Here is an 18,624-nt window from a genome sequence, read left to right on the forward strand (position 1 = left end):
GCTTCGCATCTGACCAGGGTTAACCAAGTTAAGCCTCAGCCATTTTTTATGCGAGTAACTTGTTGTTCCACCCGAGAATTATGGCGGCATCATCGCTGCCGTTCGAATGCGAGTTGGACAGTGAGAATTGCGTCGAGAACGTGCGTTGTTTTCGAGTGGCTCTGAACACCGACGGAGACGCGTCCGAGTGGCTCACCAGCTACGGTGCTGCGACAAGAACATCGTGGATCGTTGACTGGGAAGTCGCAAAGCCTAAAAGGTATGGAATTTTTTAATTTTATTAACCAATGCACTTGATTTATTATTTCAAGAACTGAGCTGCCGACATTGCCTGATATACTTGTCTGTCCCCCGTGCAGGTCGAGGCCACCTGTGGAAGCACGTAAATGAGGAGATAAACATACCACTTTGTAATTTTTAGCGCACTCTGCGCTGGAGCCGTCATATCTTGTTTGACGTAGCCGAGTTATTCGTGCGCATCAGGGTGTTCTGTGCAATTTCTGAGGCCTGTCATGGAATAATTACGTAATTGTGGACTGTGAGAGGTTCCAATTTTCTGCTTTTTGCTAGGCTGGCTTCACCGCAAGGCAGTAGTGTCATGCAGAAAATTACGCAGTAATTACATTATTGGTGCCAGTCTCTCTCAAATATAAAAGACCAAAGCAAAAAGATGAGTGTTACTGTGACAATGAAAATCAGTTGCATTTGTTTTAGTTACGTTGTTGTGGACTGTGATAGATTCCAATTTTCAGCTTTGTTACGCTGGCTTCACCGCATGGCAGCAATGTCGTGCAGAGAATTACGCAATAATTCTATCATTGTTACTAGTGTCTTTCTAATATAAAAGAGACTTAAGCAAAACGATGAGTGTTACTGTGAGAAGCAAAATCATTGGCATTTGTTTTTTACTAGGATCGCATTCCACAAGAAGTGGAAATGCCAGCACTCGAACTGTAACAAGGTTACTGGCCAAAAGCCACGAACTGTCCAGCCTTTGTGGACATTAAAATCAAGAATGACACTAGGGACACCAAGAAGCGGGACCCATTCCTGAAGAGGACTACGCCGTTGCGTGCCATCGTGAAGGTCAGGGATGACCACAACCATGCACTTGACTGTGCTGATGCATTGCGCCTTCTGCGCACCACACCTGACACTCGAGCTGTGTTCCACGGTTACTTTCACGATGGCCTCACACCAGCGCAGGCATAACGATACATCAGCAGAAGCTGGAAACTGAAAATGATGCAGCCGAGAAGCTTGCCAGTGGTGCCGTAAACCCAAGTCCTGGCACTGTGCACTATTAGTTCAGTATGTGGCGGGATCAGCATTACGGCAGTGCAGTGGACCCTGTCAGCAAGCTTTCAGAGAAAGCATCATGTTATCTTGGCAAGGGTAATTTGTAATATGTCTGAGGAGTGTAGTTTCTTTTGTTTCTTTGAAATTCTTGTCACTTTTTGAAAGTACTGAACTGCAAAGGTTTTTAGGTGTTTCACTATTCACATTCTGTCACAAAATTCGGCGCATTTTTGAAGCAAACAAAGAAAAACAGCGCCGCGCGGACGCGTCTCGCCGGCACGAGACGAACGGGAGAGGAGGAAACCACCGCGGAGCTCCTAGCCTGTGTACGTGTGCTCTCTCTCCCCTCCACCACCGCTCACCGACATGGCGTGCGCCGAGGGGATGAGTCATCCACGCCGAAGATTTCTCTAGAACATCCCAGTTGCTTCTACAGTTGACGGGGGGAAGAGGGGGAAGCCCTGCGTGCGCTAAGACATGTCCCCCTCCTCTACACTCGGACGTCGGCGACGCCGCCACGATGGCACCACGCCAGAATACGCTCGAAACTTCGAGACGCGACCCCCGACCTCTGACCAATGGGGACGCGCGGCTGGCGAGAGAAAGGAAGAGAAACTGCACGGGAGATGCTGCGTGTATGTGAGCGCCTACTTTGGCGCGTACAACAAACAGACGGCAGAGCGAGCCTATAAAAGAAGGACGTTGACCGCTGTCAATTCAGTCCGGACCGCCGTTTAAGCTTCATCAAAGCGCGAACGTTCGACTCCCGGGAAAACACCACTCGGCCAGCATCGGACCAACGAGGCAACGTTCGCCAGTCTGCGGGACGGCATCGTCGTGGAACTCTGATCGTCGGACTGCCGCAGTGCCCGGTGAACAAATTGTGTTTTGTTTGTTTACCTCTCTCTCTTGTGTTAGTGCACTCTAGGTCCAATATTGCCTGTGTATTGTATTCTCTCTCGAGTTTAACTTTGCACGCGTTGCATTGCTCTGTTAATCACTTTGTATGTGTTTGTACTAGTGATTGTGAAACCCTCTCTATCGTCTCAATTGCTGTATAAACTTTGTTATTGTTTGTGAACCTTTGGCTCCGACCCATTCTCTGGCTTGCGACCAGCGAAAGCTGGGCACCGAACGCCCAACAACCTCTTGTCACTTGGTAGCTGGTCTCCGCTGAGCTTGCCGCGCTGAGTCGAGGGCATCTCCTTCGAGTCCGAGACCGCTACCCCCACACGCTCTAAGGGTGTCTGGGAACTTCCCACGTAAACGTGCGCGAAGTGTGGGTGGCAATATATTCTGGCGTCCGCGACAGGACGTTTGGTGTTTGCAAGCACAGGGAAAGGAGAAAGAGTCGGAAGGAGTTTACGAAGCAGTCGTAAACGAGTGTTTACCAGCAAAGCAATATTGTGAGGTGCCGCGCCGACGCGGTTAATGAAGTTCAACGTGTAGAGGTATTCACTGCCTTGAATGTAGAGTTCGGTCTCCAAATATGAGCTTTAAGGAGCTAAAGGAGCTAATAGAGGTCAGCCTCCAGAGGTCAGCCTCCAGCCGAACTGCGAGAATGGGTGGACCAGGAAAGAGAGAGAGCTCGAGAAGAGAGAAAGAAAGAGAGCAAAAGGCGAGAGGAAGAGGCCGAAAAGGCTTTTGAAAGAGAGATGGCAATCCTTCAGAGGAAGCTTGCTGAAATGCGGCGTTTGAGGAACGTCAGAGATCAAGTGGAGCTTAACCCCGGAGAGGCCGGTAGGAAGACTAACGAGTCTAATTTGTTGACAACCACGGAAGAGGTTGTAACTAGCTCCACTAGTGAGGGGGAGGTTGTGGAACAGCCTGTTCCTGCAACTAAAACCAGAGAGAGAGAAGGACAGACCAAAGTGTCCCTTCCTCAGGAAACTGATTGTGTAGCTACTGCTGAGGTAGTAGGCAGTGAAGTAAAGGCCTACCTGACGTTTCAGTCAGAGAGAACCCTAGGGCAGCCGCATGACGACGAAGAAGCAGTTCGGACCTCCATCGAGAATTCCGAGTGCAACGCGGCTGACTCTTGGAGTGCGGACCACGAGAAAGAGTGGTTAAGGGGCACTGAGTGCGAAAGCTCAGATGTAGTATTGGCTGAGGAGAGCGCACTCATCGAAAACCCGGAAACTGTTCCGAGCGAACCCTCCAGCAGCGAGGAGGGCTTTCCCGATGAGGAAGGCGAGGAAATTTGTGCCTATGAGGAAGGCGACGAAATTTTTGCCACTGGCGAAGGAGATAGTGCAGTACAAGGAATGGAGCACCACTGCACTGAAACTGACAAGCTCAGGAAAGTATCGGAGAAAGCTGGGGAAGCAATACTGAGCGAAAGTGAGGAGAATGAGTCATCAATGGCTAATGAGCCATGCTCAGAATGCCCCTCACAAAGAAGGCTCCGAAAGAAGAAAAAGGACTTGGTAAGAGATGATAGTTCAGTCCTCGAAGAAGAAGAGAGAGCTGAACCAATGGCTTCATCGCGAGATAAGAACTCGGATGACGCAACTGACATTGAACCGGGTGTGCTCCGTAGAAGAGCTTGGAAGAAGGAAAAAAGAAAGAGAAATGAGACGGACACCACCAAAGCAGGTGAAGCCGAAAAGGAGAAGCCCTGGAGAAAATTCAGTAAGAACACGGGAAGAAACAGATCCAATCTAAAGACAGCCAAGTCAGATGCAAGCGAGCTGCAAGAACATCGCAGCAAAGTGCGAAACAAGCTGAGACGAACCAGCCCAGCGTTCAGTAAAGACGGCGTCTGCAGGCGAAAGCACAAACAGAAGAGCGCACACCGAAAAGAAAGCAAACACCTGAAGCACAGCCGTCATAAGCGAACTGGCGTTAAATTTGTTCGCTACAGACGCGCTGGCCACGGGAAACGAAGAAGGGCTCGAAGTCTGGGCGCAAAACCAGTCAGGAGTACGAACAGGAAGCGGAGCCAAAACCGCGTTCGCAAGAGAAACCGCAGAATGAGGCGGAAGAAGAGTCGAACCCGCGACAGGAAGAAAAGCCGCAGCCGCTTCCGAAAGGAAATTAAAAGCGCGACTGCAAGCTTGAAGCAAGCAGTAATTCTCCGAGCCCGCTCGGTAGGCCAAACTTTGAAGTATAGGCGAAAGTGTGCCTTGTATTTGCGTACTCCATGTTTGTAGCCTTGTGTTAATGTACTGCCCAATCGCGGCGGGTTTTCATGTGCATTGTGAACACTGTACTGTGCTGTGCATACTGTGCTGTGCATGTAAAAACATCATGGTATTGATGTATGTATTTTCGCATGTAGATTGTGAGCGCATGCATGTGCGCGCGAATTGTACCGCCGAACTGCGGCGTGTTTTGGAGTGCAATCTGTCTATTGTACTGTGTTACGTATGTGAAAGCATCAAGGTATTGATGTATGTATTTTGGCATTCGCCACTGACTTTGTGAGCGCATGCATGTGAGCCGGAATTTTGTGATTTGTGAATATTGTTACACAATATTCTTAAAGGAAGGGGCAGTGTCACAAAATTCGGCGCATTTTTGAAGCAAACAAAGAAAAACAGCGCCGCGCGGACGCGTCTCGCCGGCACGAGACGAATGGGAGAGGAGGAAACCCCCGCGGAGCGCCTAGCCTGTGTGCGTGTGCTCTCTCTCTCCCCTCCACCACCACTCACCGACACGGCGTGCGTCGAGGGGATGAGTCATCCACGCCGAAGATTTCTCTAGAACATCCGAGTTGCTTCTACAGCTGACGGGGGAAGAGGGGGAAGCCCTGCGTGCGCTAAGACATGTCCCCCTCCTCTGCACTCGGACGTCGGCGACGCCGCCACGATGGCGCCACGCCAGAATACGCTCGAAACTTCGAGACGCGACGCCCGACCTCTGACCAATGGGGACGCGCGGCTGGCAAGAGAAAGGAAGGGAAACTGCACGGGAGATGCTGCGTGTATGTGAGCGCCTACTTTGGCGCGTACAACAAACAGACGGGAGAGCGAGCCTATAAAAGAAGGACGTTGATCGCTGTCAATTCAGTCCGGACCGCCGTTTAAGCTTCATCGAAGCGCGCCCGTTCGACTCCCGGGAAAACACCACCCGGACAGCATCGGACCAACGAGGCAACGTTCGCCAGTCTGCGGGACGGCATCGTCGTGGAACTCTGGTCGTTGGACTGCCGCAGTGCCCGGTGAACAAATTGTGTTTTGTTTGTTTACCTCTCTCTCTTGTGTTAGTGCACTCTAGGTGCAATATTTCCTGTGTATTGTATTCTCTCTCGAGTTTAACTTTGCACGCGTTGCATTGTTCTGTTAATCACTTTGTATGTGTTTGTACTAGTGATTGTGAAACCCTCTGTATCGTCTCAATTGCTGTATAAACTTTGTTATTGTTTGTGAACCTTTGGCTCACACCCATTCTCTGGCTTGCGACCAGCGAAAGCTGGGCACCGAACGCCCAACAACCTCTTGTCACTTGGTAGCTGGTCTCCGCTGAGCTTGCCACGCTGAGTCGAGGGCATCTTCTTCGAGTCCGAGACCGCTACCCCCACACGCTCTAAGGGTGTCTGGGAACTTCCCACGTAAACGTGCTCGAAGTGTGGGTGACACATTCTCACACATTGGTATGTGCAATTACTTTTATTTCTGTGGTCTAGGTACTTCATAAATATTTACCTTTGCTTCACAAAAAATATCACCAAATGTTTTAGCACGTCATGCTATCAGCAGGGATAACCTCTCGGCTAGCAGTTTTCTTTTGCCTTAGAAGGACCACCTGCGGCTTTAGAGTATAGTCGTTCAAGCCACAGTGGCCATCTTTTCGGTGAGAATAGAGCATGATGAGAAGTCACACGCATGTCTAAATCAGCTTATAGCAACCTTCTCTGGCCTGCATTACTAAAGCTGTGTGCTTAACAACAAAAATCGCATCCACGATGAATACCTCTTGCAATGTCAAACAGTGACTAAGCTCTACTTTTCATTATCTGTAATATCGAGATTCAATATCCATACATCACAACAATACTGCCCAGTGATAGATTTGCCGCCCCGTTAGCCCCAAGCAAAGCATTACAGACATGAGTAAGTGCAACCCGCTTGCAACCCGGTTATCCTGCACCCAAAAAAGTAATTACACTGCCACTGATTTCTTACTACAGTTAACAGAATTAAAAGAGTAAATAGAACAACATTCCCTCATGCTTTCTTGCGCTTCAGTGATCATTTGCTTTTTTCTTATGTATATATTATTGTACCAATCATTTCCCTTCACTTGCATGCTAAAACCATAAAGAAGGTCTCTGGTCTGGCACTCTTGATGCCATAGACAGCATAAAGGGGTTAAACATGCCAGGTGCATGCTGGCACAGATACACTTGATAGTATTACTACCATAGCTCGGTTGGTTGAGCACCGAGTGCAACACGTGGAGGTCTTACATTCGGATTTCATTGGTGGTACGTTGCTGCCTTTACTCCTACCTTGTGTTGAATTATCTGACATCTAAAAAATGATTCTGCTGCTCCTAATTTGATGAATAAGAAAATGAAATTTTTTCTTTAAATTACCATTTTGCTTGTACTGCTGGCAACTTTCAAATATATATCTTAACAAGCCCCTCATTTTCCTTCGCGTCTCTGCATAATGCCGCTATAAGTGGGAGCCCTATATTTCCTTTTGCAGGGGCCGATGTGAGAACCACAAGGTCAGAGGATGGTACTTGCTGGGCAGTCCTCGTGGTGACGCAGGTCATGACGAGGACACAAGGACTGAGTGCTGCTAAGGAGATAATATTTATAGACTCCACAGCCTCATGTGATGAGTCACAAAGTAGCCTCACGGTGGTTCTTGCAGAAACTGCAGTTGGGGCAATGCCTCTTGCTGTACTGCTACATAGTTCTCAGAGCAGCGAGAGCTACAAAACTGCATTTGTCCTTCTGAAGCAGAGCTACCCAACCTGCTTTGGTGGTATTCATATAAGTAACAAATATTACTCAAAACATTCAGGAGTCACCAAATTGTAATTACAGCAGTGGATATGAACAAAAGTGACCCATCACATGTATTTTGTTCATGCCTTCTTCTGTTGTATTCACATAGGGGTATCTTTAGTAAGGGAAGGGCAGATTGACATTTGCAATGCATTTGTTCCCATTGGTCACATGTATAAAGCTGTCATTTAGCAATGTGCATAACTCATAAAATGTCTGCTGAAGACAGCATAACGAAAGCTAAAGCATCAAGGTCATGTCCATATAAAGAAAGCACTGTATGAAGGTTTAAAATTAGAAATGTTGATATTTATTCAATATCAGTTCTGCTGCGATATTTGCCTGCTTCATTTATGGCTTGATAGGAAAGGATAAAAGCACATAAAAACACTAGTGTCTCTTAGTTGTCGTTCTTGCTCAGTTTGAAAAATGCCAATTCATTACGTCATTCAGAGCCCAGTTACCTCAGCCAGTATTTTTGTAGCACATATGATGCATGGCTGTATGCTCCGAAGTCAAGGGTATAAGAAATGGTGTCTTAAGCATGAGCTATGACCCCTAAACTTCATACTCTTTCTGCCGGCAAAATGAAATATTAGACCCGCATTTTCATGCAACTTTTTCAAAAGCTTCAGCATTCAAAAATGGATAAGAAATCTTACTGTGTCCAGGTTACCGCTGTGGCAATATTTTAGACATTTAGTTTAACAAAACCATGAGACGGGGTATCTGGACAGTTGAGTTCAATTGTTACAGAAAGTCTCTGTGTTCTTTGTCTCAAACTTTGCAACACAAAACCCTCAAATGAAAAGCAATGTACAGACTTCGTACTATTTAGAATGGATAATGCGGTTCTTTATTTTATGGGGTCACTCGCGTCCAGCCAGCCGGGAAGGCGAGCTTCCGTGCCAGCTATGCGCGGGCGTTCTCGTGTCCCCAACCCGTGGCGCAAAGTCACAGCCACGGCGGGTTCGGACGAAGTAGGCAACGAACAGAGTACGCTAGGAAACAGTTTATTAACCTAGCGCAAGGCAAAGCACACTGCCGAAGAATGTTCTATCCGATAATAGATGGTTCAGCAGCTTACCAAGTCGTCGTCGACCGGCGTTGGATAGTCCGGGGAGGCGCGGGCAGGAAGCGGGGTCGGCGGGGCAGAGCGGCTGTAGCACCGCGGCGAGAGGAGACTCGACCGCCTCGTTCCAGCGCGAGCTCTCCTTAAGCCCCTACGACATTGCCTCCCCCTTGGGCAACCGGTACCTTCAGGGAGAGTCGTTCACCCCGTCCCTAAGGCGCCAGTGCGTAGGCGTGACGTCACGTCCGAGCTGGGAGTGAGGAGAGTGGCCGGGTGCCTCCTCTCCCCACGCCCGGCGGCGCGCGCCTTCGTCGCGTGACGGCGCGGGGGCGATGAAGGATATTTGTATACCCCACATTATCCCCTCCTTAAGAAGCCTCCCGAACAGAGAAGCGGGCGCAACGTTACTTAATTTTCTCCGCCATCCAGTGATCGAAGTTCTTCGGCTCCCCGCCGGTACACTTGTTGACGTCCGCGCCACGCCCGAACCGATCAGCTGCTCCGTAGGCTTGGCCACCCGCGAGATGCCGATGTCGAAAGGTGGCTTGATAGCGGTCGCCATCTTCCGATTACCCGCGCTTGCAGCGCTCCTGTGAAGGTGGTTGACCGCCTCCGTGGCACCGGCTTCGACTGCTTGGAGGCCAGGTTCGTGACTGCGCCGCTCTGAGAGACTGGGTCAGGTGGCTTCAGAGGCGAGGGCCGCGGCGCTTTCATGGTAGAGGCCGCGGTTGGGCCGCCCTGGCATACTTGATCAGCTGGCGAAGGCCCAGGGCTGCGGTGATAATGGGGGTCTCGGCAGCGCTCTCTGTGTTTTGCGAGCTTGCTCTTGGGTAGGTGGGTGCGGCGGCGTACAGTCGGCAGGCGGGCAGCTACGATGCGATGTGGCAGGTGGTAGGAGTGGCCAGGATACCGCAAAGTGGCGTCTTCAGGTCGCGGGCTGGGCGCAGCGGCGGGCCATGGGCGCGGCGCGTTGCCGAAGCTGGATGGTGGCTTCTAGTTGGTGGTAGTTGTGAACGATGTCGTTCTGATGCGCCCTGCTTCTTTTCCATCTGCGCTGAAAAAGGTCAACACAGATGTAGGCAACTCCCGCAGTGCGTGCTACGTAGCTGTTTGGCCCTCACGAGAGTCATGAAGGTTAACGCAAGTAAGTCTTACGTAATATTGATCGGCATGAGCGGCCCCTATGTTCATGCATCTAACGAGACTGCGTGTCGGCCTGCGCCCTCGCTCTAGTCCGCGCAGGAAGATTTTATTTCTGCCTACGGCGCAAGTTATAGCGGGACGCGGAATTCACCGGCTGATCGCAGCGCTCGTTTTCCGACTGCGGCGCGGGTCGGGCTGTGTCCTGGACCCACTCATCTCGCTGCACGTAACGTTTCAAGTCGCATACGTGCACCGGTCCGCCTGTCGGTTTCGACCGCAAGTCCTCGAGCCTGTAAACGAGCGAGGAAAGCTTCTCTCGCACGCGAAACGGCCCGATCCATTTCGGCGCCAACGAGGCCGCGAACTGTCTGCTAGCATCGCTCAGAACGTGTTGGCGCCGAAGCACCAGATCGCCCACTTCGTAGCGAACATCCCGGTGCGAGCGGTCGTACTGTGCTTTCTGCTGCGCCCTAGCAGTGCTTAGGTTGCGGCGAGCCTTGCGTAAGGCCTCCGTAATCTTAGCGCGCAGCTGCGTCGCGTATTCAGCTCGTGCTGACGAAGTGACTGGCGTCTTCCTGCTGTCCGTTAGAACCCGGTCCATCGGATTTAGCAGCTCTCTACCCAGATTGAGAGAAGACGGCACATACCCAGTCGAGCGGCTAACGGTCGAACGCAAAGCGAACGCGATCTCCGGCAGATAGGAGTCCCAATCTTTGTGCCTCTCAGAGTACGCGACAAGCATGTGCTTGATGTTGCGGTTGACTCGTTCCGTGGGGTTCGACTGAGCATGTTAGGTGGTCGTTTTCTTGTGCTTAATGCCGAGTTTAGCGCACGAATCTACGAACACCTTCGCAGTGAAGTAGGACGCGTTGTCCGTTATCAGCTGCTCTGGGAAACCGAACCTGGTGAATACGTTCATCAACTTCTCCATGATCAATCGTGCCGTCAGCTTTCTCAGGGGGAAAAGTTCAACCCACTTTCTGAAGTGATTCGTGACCACCAGCAGGAACCTGTTCCTATTCGGCGTCGTGGGATACGGTCCCATGATGTCACACGCCGCGATTTGCCAGGGAGTCTGGCTGTTAATAGGCTGCATGAGGCCGGGCGGTCGTCCACCCCGGGGCTTCACGCTTTGGCACACATGGCACGAGCGGGCGTAGCGTGTTACGTCCCTTTTCATGCCAAGCCAGGTAGCAAAGCGACACAACTTAATGTAAGTCTTGGGGCCGCTTGCATACCCACCGATGCACGAGTCGTGAAAGTAACGTAACAGTGCCGCTCTCAACACCCGCGGTATCACCACCTTGAACGCCTCGCTTGTGCCGTTCTCGTAGGGGACATACCTCAGCAGGACGCCGTCGGAATCCAGCAGATACAAATCCAGCGCGCTCACAGCACTACCAGCTGTTTCCAAGCGCTCCGCACGGACAGCAAAACCAGCTGTCCCCGTGTGCGCGGCGGCCCGGCCGCCCGGCTCCCCGAGCCCGTCGAACACTTTTCGACAAAACGAATCCCTCTGCTGAGCTACGAGCAACTCCTTTCTGCTGAACATGATCCCCACGGAACTGGCGTAGTCCACGTGGTTCACGCTCTCGCCCGGGATAAACGGTCGGTCCGCGTCCCTTACATCGGCTACGGCTGGGGACAATCCCTCACTCTCTCTCTCTGTCGGGTGGTCGGTCGCGTGACCTTCCTCGCTCTGGACAGGCGCTGGCGACAGTGCGTCAGCCACGGCGTTGTTCTTCCATCTGCGGTAGCGCACGGTAAAGTCGTAACGCTGCAGCAACACGGCCCAACGCGCCAGGCGGCCGCTCGGCTCGCTGAGTTGTCTCAGCCAGGTGAGCGCCATCGGTCAGAAATGCCACCCCATCGACGTAGTAGTCGAACTTCCGCAGGGCAAAAACTATCGCGAGACAATCCTTCTCTGTCACCGAGTAGTTTCTCTCTGCCGGCGTCAGTGAACGGCTCGCGAACACTGCCGGTCGGAGGACGCCTTCATGCTCCTGAATCAACACTGCTCCTAAGCCCAGGTCGCTTGCGTCGGTTTGAATCACCAACTCCCTGTTTAGGTCGGGTAGCTGCAACTCAGCCGTGTCTGCGAGCACCTTGGTGCGGTTACGCAGTGCAGACTCTTGCTCGTGACCCCAACTCCAGCGCTCGCCCTTCTTCAAAAGCTTTGTTAAAGGTGCCTGCAGCGCTGCGCAATCTGGGATGAACTGGCGATAAAAGTTCGTCATTCCCAGGAAGCGTCTGAGACCGGCTAGATCTGACGGCGACGGAAACTTAAGCAAAGCCTCGAGTTTATCCTCGCACGGCAGAATGCGGCCTTTGTCGATCGTGAACCCCAACAGTGTTATTCGGGTCGCGGCGATCTGAGCCTTCTTCGGGTTCAAAGTGATTCCCGCGGACCTCAGCCTCTCTAGGATGTCCCTCAAGTGGCGCAGGTGTTCCTCGAACGTTTTCGAGTACACCATGATGTCGTCTAGGTATGCGAGCGCATGTTGCCACTTCGCATCTCCCAGAACACGGTCCATTAGGCGCTGATAAGTAGCGGGTGCTCCTACCAAGCCAAAAGACATTCTCTTGAATTGGAAAAGACCTCTGCGACAAGTGAAAGCAGTCTTCTCCTTATCACGCTCATCCATTTCAACCTGAAAGTATCCGCGGCTAGCATCGAGCGTAGTAAAGTACTTCGCCCCACCTAGGTTGGACACTAGAGAAGAAATGGTTGGTAGAGGGTACGCATCCTTTCTCGTAACCTCATTCAGTCTGCGGTAGTCCACGCAAAGCCGATATGTATCGTCTTTCTTTGGAACTAAGACTACCGGGAAGCCCCAAGGGCTGTTAGACCTCTCAACAACGCCAGTGTCGATAAGTTCGTCTAAGGCGCCGTCTAGTGCTTTTCTCTTAGCCACGCTAATTGGTCTAGGATTGCACTTCCACGGCAGTGCATCACCCGTGTCTATTGTGTGCCTTACTAGTGTAGTGAGGCCAGGCCGGTCCGTGAATGTCGCGTTTAATTCGCAGAGGAGAGATGACAAGCGTGCCTTCTCCCTCTCCGATACGCTGTTCACCTCCGACAACAAAGGGTGCATTGCCCTCCCTGGCACGGTAGAACAACTTTCTACCGCGACAACATTCTCTGTGGGCCCTCTCTCAGCGGCGGCTGTCCGCCCGTATGCTTGTTTCCGGGCCGGCGGGGGTGATTTTCCACGGTCTCTCCCCGCTCGCTTCGCGTTCGGAGCCGTAATTGACTGCGAGGCCGCGGGCGCTTTCGCAAAAAGCTTCAAGGCGCCGGGGGTGCGCTCCCGATAGCCTCCGCTGGTTATGTCTATCACAATGCCTGTCTTGGCTAGGAAGTCTCGCCCAAGAATTACAGGAACGGATAAACAGGGAAGATGAACGAGGCGTTGTCGCCGCACGCGTCTTTCCCAGCGAACCACTATCCTAGCCGCACCGCTAGATTGCGCTGTGCCGCTCGCGAGGCGAAAAGTTGTATCGCACTCTCTCAACCGGATTTTGTTCTGGCGGAGATGGTTTAGCACGTCGTCACCGAACAAAGAAGCTCTTGCCCCTGTATCGAGTAACGCGCTGAATTTCTTTCGAGCTATCGTTAGCTCAATGAACGGCGCTGGCAAGTCAACAGAACTTCCTGCGCGACATGCCAAAGGCGCTAATAAACCGGGTTTCTCTGTGTACGCCGCGCGGGATCGAAGGTCGATCACCGGCGGCTGTGGCCGTTTCCCGACCGTGTTTGGTCACGGGCGGGGAGGCGACCACAGTCGCGGGCGAAGTGCCCCGGTTGGTCACTCCTGTAGCAGCGGTTGCTCGGGCTCCGACTGCCTAGGCGCTGGTCGCCACGTTCCGGTCGGTCGTCTCGATCTCGCGGTGGGGACGGTGGGGGCCGCTCGTGCGGCCACGTGTCGGCCTCGCGATCTCGGCTACGTGTGTTGCGCTCTGCGGCAGCGTGTGCTGTTCACAACACGTAGCTGAATGGGTCCAAAGCGCGGTCGTACAACTCCCAACCCCTCGGGACACGCTCGCCAGCAAACTGTGCTGCCGCTTCAGCTCTAGACGGACTACGCGCTGAGCTGCCATTCCACGCGCAGCGCGCCTCAAGTGACTGCGATGCAGGTGGCGGCGGCCGATACGCTCGCGCAGAGAGGATGTCTCCCTGAATGCGCTTCGCGTCAGCTGCTAGCTCGTCCAGGTCTCTAAACCTGCCTCCTCTCAGGTAGGCTGCGAAAGTCGGGTGCGCTTGTCGTGTGACACGCTCAACTTTCTCCGTGTTTGTGGCGCGAGGGTCTGCGAGGCGATACAGTTCGTCCATCGCTCGGACGTACTCTAACAAAGACTCGTCGGGGTGCTGGGTGCGGAGTTCCAGCTCCCTCCTCAAACGCCGCTCGTAGTTAGCGGCAAGGAATTCGTCGCGGAAGCTTGCGCTAAACTCCTCCATTGTCCTCGCTCGGTTGCCGGTTAGTCGGTACCAGCGGGCCGCTTCCTCCGTCAAAGAAACAGGCACAACACGCGCGAGCAGTTCGGCGTCTGCGATTCCTGTCGCTTACTGATAATGCAGCAGACGGTCGAGGTACTCATTAGCCCCTGTTCTGTCGTGGTACCCCGTGTAGGTAGGTACGTCTATCCTAAGGCGGGGTGCCTGGGCCGGGGCTTGCAAATTGTTTTGCAACATACCAGCTAAGCTCTGCATAACTTGCATCGCGTTCTCCAAGATCGCCTCGGATGACTGCGGACTAACGCCCCCGGAGTTGGGCGCAGCCGCTGATGGTGTCAAATGATGTGGCCTAGGTGCCCCATTGTTCGCACCACGGAGCGGCGAGGTGCCCGATGTGGTGCCCTCCGTACCAGGCCTAAGTCCTGCCGACGCGCCCGGGAATGCAACTCGGCTATTCCGCCTGGAACACTCACGATTTACACCTTCCAAAGGCAAGTCAAGTAGGGAGCCCTGGCTCTGTGCCGCTAGCTCTGACAGCATGAACAAAGACTGGAAGTCAGGCCTATCAGCTGCCATCCTTTGTTAGCGCGTCAACAGTGGTTCGCTCCAACAAAGTACACTGATCAATGCCTAGTTCGCCCCACGTTCGGGTGCCAAGATATGGGGTCACTCGCGTCCAGCCAGCCGGGAAGGCGAGCTTCCGTGCCAGCTATGCGCGGGCGTTCTCGTGTCCCCAACCCGTGGCGCAAAGTCACAGCCACGGCGGCTTCGGACGAAGTAGGCAACGAACAGAGTACGCTAGGAAAGAGTTTATTAACCTAGCGCAAGGCAAAGCACACTGCCGAAGAATGTTCTATCCGATAATAGATGGTTCAGCAGCTTACCAAGTCGTCGTGGACCGGCGTTGGATAGTCCGGGGAGGCGCGGGCAGGAAGCGGGGTCGGCGGGGCAGAGCGGCTGTAGCACCGCGGCGAGAGGAGAGAGACTCGACCGCCTCGTTCCAGCGCGAGCTCTCCTTAAGCCCCTACGACATTGCCTCCCCCTTGGGCAACTGGTCACCTTCAGGGAGAGTCGTTCACCCCGTCCCTAAGGCGCCAGTCCGTAGGCGTGACGTCACGTCCGAGCTGGCAGTGAGGAGAGTGGCCGGGTGCCTCCTCTCCCCACGCCCGGCGGCGCGCGCCTTCGTCGCGTGACTCGGCGCGGGGGCGATGAAGGATATTTGTATACCCCACACTACTTAAGAAAATCCTCTGGCTTTCCGGTGTCCGCCAACGCTAGGAACATTTGGCCGCAAAAGCCGTATTTCTACCCATAAAATTCTGTTTGAAAATTATTGAAAATCTTTAGGCCTGGTATTATAAACAGCTGATATGAAAACAAACGCAAGTTGGATGCATTGTGCCTCACGCATGCAAAGAGCCTTGATCGGATGCACTCCGCGCTGATCAACACTGAACTGCTTCAAGAAGCTCGAGAGATGAATGCGCTGCAGATTTGTGGAAAGGCTCCATCTTGTCCACAGCCGCCTTCCAGGAATGCTACGCAAATTTTGGACAGGTGTTTTCTCGACATCACGTTCTATCAGCTGGAGCTCTCGCTTGTGAGTGACAAGAACAAGGTGAAATGATACAAAATGTAAGGTAAATAGGAGAGAGCGGTGTCTTTTGTGCCAACTGCAAGATCCATTGCTTTCCTTATGCAGTAAACAAAGCTATTTAAAGTTATCCACATTGAAAAATTAAAAGTTCTTTCGTCAGCTCCTTGTTGTGAATGGCGGCAACCATTGTGTTGCCGTTCATGTTTGCACCCACAGAGCCCTGACGTCTTATATTTTGCGCCATACGTATAAATCAGTTATTACTCGCACAATGAGCTATAAATTTTTACTGCATGGTTAAGGCGCATTAGACGTTGTAAAAACAGAGCAATAAAATCTGAACCAAAATAAAAAACCCAGGGCCGGAAGGGTTAACCGTCTTAATTATTGAACAGTATCGAAGTACCCAATGTCCGCCTTGCTGTACTTTCTAACGGTACAGATCCCTCCGACATTTCAATCGCAATTTTCCAAATAAAGATCAGTAAATGCCAAATCATGGAAGTTAAGAAGGTGCTAGAATTGCAAACATTGTTAGATGCATATATTTTTTCGTTTTTACACTTTGACGGTGGACAGCACTCCGATGGGAGGAACTGAAGGCCACGCCTCTGGGCTCCAATGTTCTCCGACGGGCGCCTTCGCCTCCAAGGTCTCTGGTGGAAAAAGCTCAACATTATCGATGTGTAGCCGCACTACTTACCACATTGGACATAAGGACCTGGTTCTCAAAGGCTTTTGCAGTATTAAAGTTTCAGGCGTGTAAGTGAAATCTATGCAGGTACGAGCTCACATGCAGTGAATACACATGACTTAAGCGGTGGCCTTGGGCACTCGTCCCCTTCCCACCTTGATTAGCAGAGTCAAGCAGCTTTGCGTGGCATATTTTTTTTCTGCTTGAATATTAATCAGTAGTCATTTCCTTGTATCTGCAGCGACACTTCGTCGGCGTCCGCCTCGTGTAGGAGCTCCAGGACCATCCAGGAAGACATCAGGTGCTCGTACTGGTCGCTGGGCCGCTCGTCGGGCTTCCGTAAGAGTTTTGGGAAGGTAAATGAGATAATTAGAAGAGACCAAGAGCAACCTAGATTCCAGAGAAAATACCTGCTGAAGATATTTTAGGTGAAAATAGAAAACCATAATGGACGTCATCATGGCTTATAATTTAATCGCAGCCGATCATTTAGGGCGACAGGGTCAAACTAATCCAAGGTCGATATTGTGAGTGGCCTTGTAGACACGACGCGGCAGACACTGCGACCATAGCGCCTACCAGCAGATGCAAAGTGGGGTACGGCCGAGGTCATTTGAAAAACCATTGTTCTTCCTATGACTGAAATCGAGTGGAGAGGGTGATAATGGTATTATCGTCACCATGAGCGTTACGTAAAGGTCACTTGCATGAATAAAGCCTATCTATCCTTCAAGTGTCGCAGATGCCAAGCTCGCATGCAATGAATTCCAGATGACTTAAGCGGTAGCCTTGCGGCCCTAGTCCCCTTTTTTAACTTGATTAGCAGAGTCAGCGTTGCGTAGCATATTTTCTCAGCTTTAATGATGATCAATATTTAGTTCCTCGCATCTGCCGCCGCAGTTCTTCTGCGTCCGCCTCGTGTAGCTGGCGCAGAACGATCCAGGAGGACGTTAGGCGCCCGCGCCGTCCGCTGGTCGCCGTAGCTCAGCGGTAGAGCACCGGACGCGTAATTCGGAGGTCGTGGGTTCGGATCCCACCGGCGGCATGTGGTTGTTTTTTCTTCTGCTTTTCTAATCAATTACCTTAAGCGATAACATATTCAGTAATGTACTAAATCGAACATCAGCACAAAATAAATAAATGAATTAAAAATCCCCTGTGCCCCTTGGTATCTGTGGCTGTTGGCTTCTCTCATATTTATAACGAGCCCCTCATTCCCCTCTCCTTGTCTGCTTAATTGCTTAACGAAGTGCTCGGTTCTGGCAGCCTTGATGCCTTAGGAAGCATAAGAGGGTTCTCACACAGCTTCCACCCTCGCCGTTCGATGACGTTCTACGTCACATCAGCGGTAACTCAGGACGTGCTACGTCCGCCGCTTAAGAACGTGGGTGGCGCTGGTGAACACTCCCAAGGTTAGGTTATTTGTAAACAGAAATACCCCCGAAAGCAGAAGGTTTGACAGCCGTCGCCGTAGCTCAGCGGTAGAGCACGGGGCGCGTAATTCGGAGGGCGTGGGTTCGGATCCCACTGGCGGCATGCGGTTGTTTTTTCTTCTGCTTTTCTAATCAATTACCTTTAAGCGATAATATATTCAGTAATATTCTAAATCGAACAACAGCACATTATAAATAAATGAATTAAAAATGCCCTGTGTTCCATGGTTTCTGTGGCTGTTGGCTTCTCTTATATATATATATATATATATATATATATATATATATATATATATATAATCGGGTTTCCAAACAAGTCGCCAAAGAGAACAAAGTGAGTCCTATTTCATAGCCAAATTTCGGACACTAACACATGGAACTAATGAAAACTTGGGCAGTTTAACCTTCCTCAAAAGCCTAACTAGCTAGAACAATTTGAACGTCTGGAAACCCTCTTCTTCCATGAAGCCTGCATTCTCCGGGGTCCCACGTCCCCATTCTTATTTTTCTTATTTTTTATTTCCTAAATATATTTACTCTTTAGGTTCCTTCTCACCCGTCCTTTCGGCCCCTTCTTTTGAACAACCAGTTTGTACTCGAATGCCTTCGCGACGAAAAGCACGAAGGGAATGGCCTACTGTAGGACGGACGCCGCGGCACTCGGCTGCGGGATCGGGTTCCCGCACGGCGTCTGGCCGGTCGCCCTGCCTCCCTCGACCGCGGCGCCGCGCTTCCGCCGTGCCGATCACTGGCTCGTCGTAAAGAGCTCTGAATGTTGTGGCTAACTCTAAACTCACGTTAAAGCGGTCTTGAACACCTGCACCGCTAGTTAGCGGTCCGTTCTGTGATGTACTGTATATATGCATGCGTCCGCTTGTTTCTTTCTTTTTTCTTTTTGTGTTCCGTTTTTCTGTTTTCTTTGTGGTTTTGCTTTGTACTTTCCTTGCAGAATATTGTTTTTATTCATTCTC

The 18,624-nt window shown here is 51.6% G+C and overlaps 1 pseudogene; it reads left to right on the top strand.

The window, feature by feature from the left end:
* The first annotated feature begins 80 nt into the window (after window positions 1-80).
* The window catches only part of LOC149326345 (uncharacterized), a 40,596-nt pseudogene continuing 22,052 nt past the window's right edge, over window positions 81-18,624 (top strand).

This window comes from Amblyomma mixtum, chromosome 10, assembly GCF_055824585.1.
Source record: "Amblyomma mixtum isolate Tamu chromosome 10, ASM5582458v1, whole genome shotgun sequence".
NCBI lineage: Eukaryota > Metazoa > Arthropoda > Arachnida > Ixodida > Ixodidae > Amblyomma > Amblyomma mixtum.